Source organism: Trichosurus vulpecula, chromosome 8, assembly GCF_011100635.1.
Source record: "Trichosurus vulpecula isolate mTriVul1 chromosome 8, mTriVul1.pri, whole genome shotgun sequence".
In the NCBI taxonomy this organism is placed as follows: domain Eukaryota; kingdom Metazoa; phylum Chordata; class Mammalia; order Diprotodontia; family Phalangeridae; genus Trichosurus; species Trichosurus vulpecula.
In genome coordinates this window covers 80,557,412-80,567,062 of record NC_050580.1, presented here as the reverse complement: position 1 = coordinate 80,567,062, position 9,651 = coordinate 80,557,412, and the positions used below count along the sequence as shown (strand labels likewise).

At 40.0% G+C, this 9,651-nt stretch overlaps 2 pseudogenes; one reads left to right on the top strand and one right to left on the bottom strand.

The window, feature by feature from the left end:
* Nucleotides 1-450: 450 nt before the first annotated feature.
* LOC118829561 lies at nucleotides 451-8,688 on the top strand (annotated as a pseudogene).
* Nucleotides 7,131-7,301, bottom strand: LOC118828534 (annotated as a pseudogene).
* Nucleotides 8,689-9,651: the final 963 nt, after the last annotated feature.

Here is a 9,651-nt window from a genome sequence, read left to right as displayed (position 1 = left end):
GTCTGAAAGAAAAGCTGATTAGGGTGAAGTGATGAATAGGGATTTAGAAATGGGAAGTGATGCAATATGGTAGGAAGAGCAGTGTATCTGGGGCCAGGAGAGATTTTGGGTTGAATTCCACTTCTTGATCCTTCCTAGTTGTGGCATAAATTAACTAATGGTCTTGAGCCTCAGGAACCTCATGTATAACGTGGGAATTATACTATTTGCACTTAGGATTCTTATGTGGATCAAATCAGATGCTTTATACCGGGTGATTTATTTTCAAACTTGCTGTGCCAAATAAATGTCAGCTAGAATGTAAGCTAGAGGGGAAAGCAGTACAGTCAGGTCCTACCTAAAGGCAGGCAAGCCTTCCTTTTGATCATCATGGAAGCATTAAGGTCTTTATCTCTCTCTCTCTCTCTCTCTCTCTCTCTCTCTCTCTCTCTCTCTCTTTTGGGATTACCATGTGACCCCACATTAATCCTTGGGCATGCTCCCTGCAATGTAATCTGCTCTATAATTTTCCAGAAACACTTTGACTATAAAGACCAGAAAATTCTATTTTTATTGAAGCTTTTAGAATAAAACACCAAGACCCTAAGTTCCCCATGGATTCAGGTGGGAGCAATGTTCTCTGCTTTTGGAGCTCACAGTATTTTTTTTTCATTACTTCCAAGAAACTACTGGAAAGAGCTAGGCCAGAGTTCATCATGCATTCCATTGGAATATACAACAGTGCCACACTTGGCTGGAATAACATTTTCTTCTTCATTGACAGGCACTGAAGACAGAGAAGGTTGCCCCAATATGGTCTAATATGAGGGACATTATAAGGCCCCTCCCTGGAGTAGTTCATCCACTGCTCACAGGAACTGAATGTTAAAATTCATGTTACTATAGAGAAGCTGACATTTCCCTTTAGTACCTGGGTTTGGATCAAGTTAGCAGATGTGCTAACTGTCCCAGTAGAAGATGGTAGACAGAGCTCTTTGAAGACCTCATAATGAGAAAGGCTGAGAGCTTTTCTGTAGGAAGTAAGAATTGAGAGTGAAGGCCAAGATAGTCTCAGGCAACCAAGGAATAGAATACTAAATTATTCTTAGGGAGTTTGTATAGGAAATGATGGGAAAAGTCACTATTTTGCAAAGGGCATTTGTCCCACCTTCTCCTAAACATTATACCAATGCTAGAGCAGAGAATTATTTTCTCTTTCTAATAAAGTATGATGTAAAATTCTTCTTTTTAGGTCTATAATTCTTTTCCTTTTCTAGTACATTATCTTCCTGGATCTCATCACAAAGTAATTAAAAATGTTCATTCACTGAATGAATTTATTTTCTAAGAAGTGAAGGAATACCAAAGGACACTGGACCCCAGTAATCCTTGGGACTTCATTGATTGTTTCCTGATGAAAATGGAGCAGGTACAGTGTGAGCTGTATGTCTGAATCTCAGTTCTTGTACATGAAATGGCTTGTATATTAGAAGCTTACATTTTCACAAATGTATAGCAGTACATAATCATATATCATTGATAGTGTGCTCAGAGCATCATATGGGGTAAACATGATTAGAAGACGTGGTCCTAGCCCTAATGGAATTTCTAACCCAACAGAAAGAAGGAAGCACATGTAAGGAGAAGAGAATAAAAATCTGGAATGCGTAGAGAAAGATAAAATAGATTTTTTTTTCTTTTTTTTATTTATTTAACATATTTAGTTTTCAGCATTAATTTTCACAAGACTTTGAATTACAAATTTTCTCCCCATTTCTACCCTCCCCCCCCACTCCAAGATGGCATATATTATGGTTGCCCTGTTCCCCAGTCAGCCCTCCCCTCTGTCACCCCACTCCCCTCCCATCCCCTTTTCCCTTCCTTTCTTATAGGGCAAGATAAATTTCTACGCCCCATTGCCTGTGTATCTTATTTTCTAGTTGCATGTAAAAACATTTTTTTTTGTTTTTGAACATCTGTTTTTAAAACTTTGAGTTCCAAATTTTCTCCCCTCTTCCCTTCCCACCCACCATCCCTAAGAAGTCAAGCAATTCAACATAGGCCACATGTGTATCATTATGTATACCCCTCCCACAATACTCATGTTGTGAAAGGCTTACTATATTTTTCTCCTTCCCAACCCATCCCCCTTTATTAAATTTTCTCCCTTGACCCTGTCCCCTTTCAAAAGTGTTTGTTTTTGACTACCTCCACCCCCATCAGCCCTCCCCTCCATCATCCCCCCCATTTATTTTTATCTTCTTCCCTCTTCTTTCCTGTGGGGTACGATTCCCAATTGGGTATATATGGTATTCCCTCCTTAGGCCAAATCTGATGAGAGCAATGTTCACTCATTCCCCCCTCACCTACCCTCTCCCCTCCTCCCACAGAACTGCTTCCTCTTACCACCTTTATGCGAGATAATCCACGCCATTCTATCTCTCCCTAACTCCCTCTCTCAGCATGTTCCTCTCTCATCCCTTAATTTGATTTTATTTCTTTAAGATATCTTCCCTTCATCTTCAACTCACCCTGTGTCCACTCTCTCTCTCCATATATATATATATATATATATATATATATATATATATATATATACACACATACATACACATTCACCCATATACATACATAAACATATATGTATGCATATTCCCTTCAGCTACCCTAATACTGAGGTCTCATGAATCATACACATCATCTTTCCATGTAGGAATGTCAACAAAATAATTCACCTTTAGTAAGTCCCTTGCAATTTCTTTTTCTTGTTCTTTTTCTTGATTACCTTTTCATGCTTCTCTTGAGTCTTGTGTTTGAAAGTCAAATATTCTATTCAGTTCTGGTCTTTTCACTGAGAAAGCTTGAAAGTCCTCTATTTTATTGAAAATCCATATTTTGCCTTGGAGCATGATACTCAGTTTTGCTGGGTAGGTGATTCTAGGTTTTAATCCTAGCTCCATTGACCTCCGGAATATTGTATTCCAAGCCCTTCGATCTCTTAATGTAGAGGCTGCCAGATCTTAGGTTATTCTGATTGGGTTTCCACAATACTCAAATTGTTTCTTTCTGGCTGCTTGCAGTATTTTCTCCTTGATCTGGGAGCTCTGGAATTTGGCGACAATATTCCTGGGAGATTTCTTTTTGGGATCTATTTGAGGAGGCGATCGATGGATTCTTTCAATTTCTATTTTGCCCTGTGGCTCTAGAATATCAGGGCAGTTCTCCTTGATAATTTCTTGAAAGATGATATCTAGGCTCTTTTTTTGATCATGGCTTTCAGGTAGTCCAATAATTTTTAAATTCTCTCTCCTGGATCTATTTTCCAGGTCAGTGGTTTTTCCAATGAGATATTTCACATTGTCTTCCATTTTTTCATTCCTTTGGTTCTGTTTTATAATATCTTGATTTCTCATAAAGTCACTAGCTTCCACTTGCTCCAATCTAATTTTTAAATTAGTATTTTCTTCAGTGGTCTTTCGGACCTCCTTTTCCATTTTTCTAATTCTGCCTTTCAAGGCATTCTTCTCCTCATTGGCTCTTTGGAGCTCTTTTGCCATTTGAGTTAGTCTGTTTTTTAAGGTGTTGTTTTCTTCAGTGCATTTTTCAGTATTTTTTGGGTCTCCTTTAACAAGTCATTGATTTGTTTTTCATAGTTTTCTCGCATCCTTCTCATTTCTCTTCCCAATTTTTCCTCTACTTCTCTAACTTGCTTTTCCAAATCCTTCTTGAGCTCTTCCATGGCCTGGGACCAGTTCATGTTTTTCTTGGAGGCTTTTGGTGTAGGCTCTTGCACTTTGTTCACTTCTTTAGGCTGTATGTTTTGGTCTTCTTTGTCAGCAAAGAAAGAATCCAAAGTCTGAGACTGAATCTCAGTGCGTTTTCGCTGCCTGGCCATATTCCCAGCCAACTAACTTGACCTTTGAGTTTTTCAGTGGGGTATGACTGCTTGTAGACTGGAGAGTTCTATGTTCCATGTTTGGGGGGGAGGTGCCAGCTCTGCCACACCAGCACTGCTCCTTCCCCAACCCCCAACCCGGACTGGGCTTAGATCTTCAACAGGCTGTTGCACTCCTGCTCTGATCTGCCACTTAATTCCTCCCACCAGGTGGGCCTGGGGCCGGAAGTAACAACAGCTGTAGCTGCCTCACCTCTGCTGCCCCCGGGGCTGGAAGCCGAACTGCGAACTCCTTCTGCTCCCGCAGCTTTTCCCACTAACCTTCTCCGAAGTCTTTGGTGTTTGTGGGCTAAGGAGTCTGGTAACTGCCGCAGCTCACTGATTCAGGGCGCTAAGGCCCCCTCCGCCTGGCTTCTGGTCTGGATGGTCCACACTGTTTAGGCTGGGTTCTGCTCCACTCCGTTCCCAGCTCCCAGCTCCCAGCTCCGTGTGGGATAGACCTCACCCAGAGACCATCCAGGCTGTCCTGGGCTGGAGCCCTGCTTCCCTCTGCTGTTTTGTGGGTTCTGCCATTCTAGAATTGGTTCAGAGCCATTTTTATAGGTTTTTGGAGGGACTCGGTACGGAGCTCACACGAGTTCCTGCTTACCAGCCGCCATCTTCCATGGTATTGCATTTTTATTGATTTGGCTAAGCATTTCCCAATTACATTTTAATCTGGTTTGGGCTTCACACAGTTTTGCTTGTTGCTTGTGGCCTGAGGGCTGAGAGTTTGACAGCTCTGATGTGGTAGGCAAAGAGCTGGCCTCAGAGCCAGGCAAAACTGAGTTTAAGTCCCCTCTCTGACACAAAATGTCTATGTGATCCTGGGTGGGTCACTTAACCTGACAGTGACCTGGAGCTACACAACTCTATTGAGACTTTAAGTTTTTCAGAGAAAGGGCAGACTTGCCTTGGCAGAGAGAATTTTTTTTAATCTGGAAAAGTTCCCTATGCCAATGAAATTGCAGGGCTAGTCTCCCTCCCTCCTTCCCTCCCTCCTCTCTCTCTCTCTCTCTCTCTCTCTCTCTCTCTCTCTCTCTCTCTCATTCTCTCTCTTTCTCTCTCTCACTTTCATTCTCTTTGTCTCTCTGTGTCTATCTCTCTCTTTCAATTTCTCTTTCTCTCAATCTCTCTCTCTTTCAATCTCTCCATTTCTCTCTCTGTCTCTCTCTATGTCTTTCTTCTCACTGTCTCTCTCCTGTATGTACTATCTGCAACTACTAAACTACTTTGATAATTGCCAATTTCTTGTTCCACTTTGGATCATGCTGCTCAAACTTTATTTATAGGATTGTAGATTAAGAACTGAAAGGGATCCTGCAGGTCATTGAATCCAATCCCCTCATTTTATAGATGAGGAAACTGAAATATAAAAAGATTAAATGACTTTCCTAACATCAAGATCAGAGCTGGGGTGGGAGGGGCAGCTGCGTGGCACAGTGGATAGAACACTGACCCAAAGTCAGGAGGACCTTATTTTAAATCTGGCCTCAGACACTTACTGGTTGTGTGACCCTGGGAAAATCAGAACTGGGATTGAAACCAAGGTTGTCTGCCTCCAAATCCATCACAGTTTCCATTGTGCTCTGCTGCTTCCCATAATTTTCAATTAATCATGCCAAATTATTCCTAAGAAAAGCAACAACCACAGTCTGAATTTACCATTGAAAATTGGTCTCTATTGGAAGAGATTTATTTATTGCAGGAACAGAGTCAACAAGCACCACCCCGAGATATGCAATCTTGTATCTCCGCAATACCCTGAGATACCAGGTTGGATAACAGGCTAATAATACACATCCATGATTTAGTCAGCATGAAAGGGGGTCATGGTCCTTTTGAGAAGTTCCCTTAAATTTTTCTTTTGTCATTTTAATATACTTAAGTCATTAATCATTTAAGTTTACTAATTCCTCCACCTCTACCACTAACTCCCCCCTGCTTAGTTAAATGGTATTTAATTGTGAGTTATTATTAGAGATAGGCACAGAGTAGTGATAAGGATAGAGACTATAGCCCAGTGATAGAACTGGGAGGAACTGACTGATTGCTAGGCAGTAGTTCCTGATGGCTCATTGATCCTGTCTGACCACAGGAGGAGCTGTTGCATCTGGATGCCTGTCACTCATACGGTCACACAGGGAAGTACTTTGGAACTATGGTTGGTCATACTGTGTTCTGGAAAAGTCCATACTGAGACCTAAGGAGGACAGGAGGCTGCCTGATGGCATGGGGCATAGGTCCCTCAAGGGATTCTCAGCTTCCTTAACAGCCTAAAATGGAATATTCACTGATCTATCTATCTGTCTATCTATCTATCTATCTATCTATCTATTTATCTATCTATCTATTTATATATCTATCTATCTAGGAGAATGTGAAGATCAAGTGCCTTATTTACTAATGTAGCTCATCATGAAAAATCAGAGAAAATAAGAGAGAAGGCAGTTTTTGTCCCTAGTTTTGTGATCAATTTTCATTCTTATTGTGACAGGAAAAATTTGTGAAGACATTGATTGTGTGATTGGCTGAAATCGAAGTCCCTGCATGGAGGGCAGAAACAAGATGCTTTACACGAATTCTGTGATACATGAGATCCAGTGCTACATTGACCTGGTTTCCATCAGCTTGCCCCATGCAATATCAGATGTTCAATTTAGACAATATTTTATCCCCAAGGTCAGAAGTGTTTCTCACTCTGACACAAGATTTTATATACTCTCCTATTGAATTATAGAATCTTTGGTTTAGAAGGAACCTCAGGTGAAGCTACATCCCTGAGAAGTGGTCACAGAATTTCAGACTTTGAAGGGATTTCAGTGGTCATGTTGTCCAACCCCAATCTAAAAAAGAATCACATCTACCTATATGCTCACCTTGTGGTCTTCTAGTTTTTGAATAAATACTTTCAATGAGGAGGAACCACTCAATGCAATGCTGTGGCATTCCATTCTAATCTTGGGTAGCCCTAATTTGAGGGAATTTTTTTTCCTTGCATTAAGGCTAAGTTTGCAATTTTGTAACTTTAACCTATTCCTCTTTTTTTTTTTAATAACTGAGGATGACCTTTTTAATCACATATGCAAATTAGCATAGAATGTACAAAAGGATCAGATCTTTAGGTGGGTAGATCAAATAGTTGTCCAGAATCAAGTAAAATGGTATAGTCCCTGATGGTCAGTGTAATCACTGAAGCAAGACCTGTAAATATAACTTAGTTGAACTTCATGAAATCGATGTCTTTTGCATACTATCAGAAGCACGGGCGTCACATGTTCAGGCTATACTTGCCGATCGGGCCATGCCGGTTTGAACAGACATGGGATGACCAAGACCCCTGGCCGAATTTGCAAGGGTGACTCCAGTAGAGCTGCTGGTGACCCATGGCACCATGAGCAAAGACCGGAGACAAAAGCTATTCCTCTTGGTTTTGTCCTCTGGAACAAAGCAGAGCAATGTTTCTCTTTCTAGTAACAGTCCATAAAACACTTGAAATCAGCTATGAGGTCTCCTGTTCTATTATGTCTTCTGTTCTCTTGTTTAAATACCCCCATTTCCTTCAATCCATCCTCACATGGCATGGACCTGTTATTCTTACTATCATGATGCCCTCCCTTGAGTAGCCTCCAACTTTTCAATGTCCTCTTAAAATACGACTCCTAAGAAGAATACAATAGTCATTTGTTAACTAATGAGATCAGAGTACAATGGTACCTACTTTCATTGAGACTTCAATAACTACCCATTGTACATGGTCAGTCCATCAATTTTAAATCTACCTAATTGTATGATAGTTTAATCTGTATATTTCCATCATTTTGAGAAGAAGAAAATGAAAACCTCTATCAAATGCCTTGCTAAAATCTAAGTAAACACTATAGCATTCTCCTGATCTACCAGTTTATTAACACCCTGAAAAAATAATGATTTCACTCCAGATCTTTGTGACCACTGCTTTCTTATCTATCATATGTATCTTTCCTCATTCCTTCCCTATCCAAATTATCTCTTTAGAAATGTATTGTAGACTCTGTGTGCAAATTGAAGGTTACTTTTTTTTACTTAATTAAACCTGCACAGGTGTCTAGGAGCTCTCTTATTTTCTCTTTACTCCTCTGGGATATTAAATCCATGTTAGCCATATTGATTTATTTATCCTCTCCTTTTCAGTTTAAAGATAGTTCCCTTGGCCAGAACAAAAACCAGAAAAAAAAGAATAATTGAGAAATTCTGTATCTTCTCTTATCTCTTGTCATCCTCATCTTATAACTTTCTCAGTTGTGGGGTTATCCTTTCTATCAGGTACATTTCTCACAACAACATTGCAGATTTTCTAAGTTACTATTAGCAGTTAAAAAACTTGGCTCATTCCATGCCTAAAAATGGGAGGTTTTGGCTGGATGATAGTTCTTAGTTCTCTTTCGGCTCTAACATTTTATGGTACCACCACAATACCAGTACTGTCTTCTGTTCTGTCTGATGATCAAGAGTTCCCCAATCCAGACCAGTTTGACCCAGGTTACTTCCTGTATGAAAGTGACAAGTTTAAGAAGAGTGACTATTTCATACCTTTTTCAGCAGCTAAGACATCTTTTAAATGTGTGCATCAAAGATGGAGTGATAACTCAAAGGATCTGTTTTTCAGTCTAGCCTTACTCCTTATTACCTGTTTGATCTTGGTCAAATTATTTCATTTCTCTGAGCTTCAGTTTTCTTACATGCCAAAAGACTGGTTTGGACTAGGTGACCATTATGGTCCTTCCAAGTTCTAAAACCAGTGATTTTGTTGGAGTCGTACATCGTTCTTGTAATTCTTCTTGGCCCATGGTTCTAAACTAAACTAAATCAATTGGGTTTCAGTGTAGTTGTCTGAGCTAATCCAAAAAAGAAGTAGAAATGAGATAGTGGCCACCCTGTTCTACATCAACAACCCACAAGCCCCCTGCACTTTTCCATATTAAAAACTATCCTACCAATCACTCTCAACCAGGAGCTACTTCTCAGATAAGGTCTTCCAGGCTTTTATGTTAACATAGTACAATATTGAATCTTATTAACCTAAGGAAGGGGATTGGATTATTAAGCATTTATTACTATGTGTAGGCACTGGGGATACATTTACAAAGAATGAAACAATCCCAACATGTAAGCTTTCTGAAAGGAAGGATTTGTTTTTTAGATCTCTGGGACCTAGCAGTGTTTGCATAGTAAGCATCTAATAAATGCTTTTTTAAACTCTCCAATAGTATGGAGCCACAGAAAACCAGTAATTCCTTGCTTTGGAAATGGGATTGATTCAAACCCAATCTGTATTGTTTCAGTGTCAACCTGTGCATAGTATTACAATGATGAGATGAAGACAACCTGAGGGTATCCTTACTTGGAGTAGGTAGGACTGAGACTTGTAGTTTACAAGCATAGCCTTTTCATCTGGGTTTTCTGTTCCTTGCCATGACTTAGAGAAATGTGTCTGGATTATACCTGAAGGTGTATTAATGCAGAGAATAACATTCGAGATTTGAATGTCACAAAATTTAACATTTGGAAGATGGATAAGAACCCAGGTTATTAACTCCCAGACAAGTCTGGCCCATAATGCCAATCAGGAAGCCAAGCTTACCTGCTGCACAGACAGGTAACTCCAGGGAGTTATCCCTGAGACCTTCAATGCTCACCATACTACCCTGTCTGATGCTCTGAAGAGAAACCAATTAAAGCAGTGGCAAAAAAAGAAA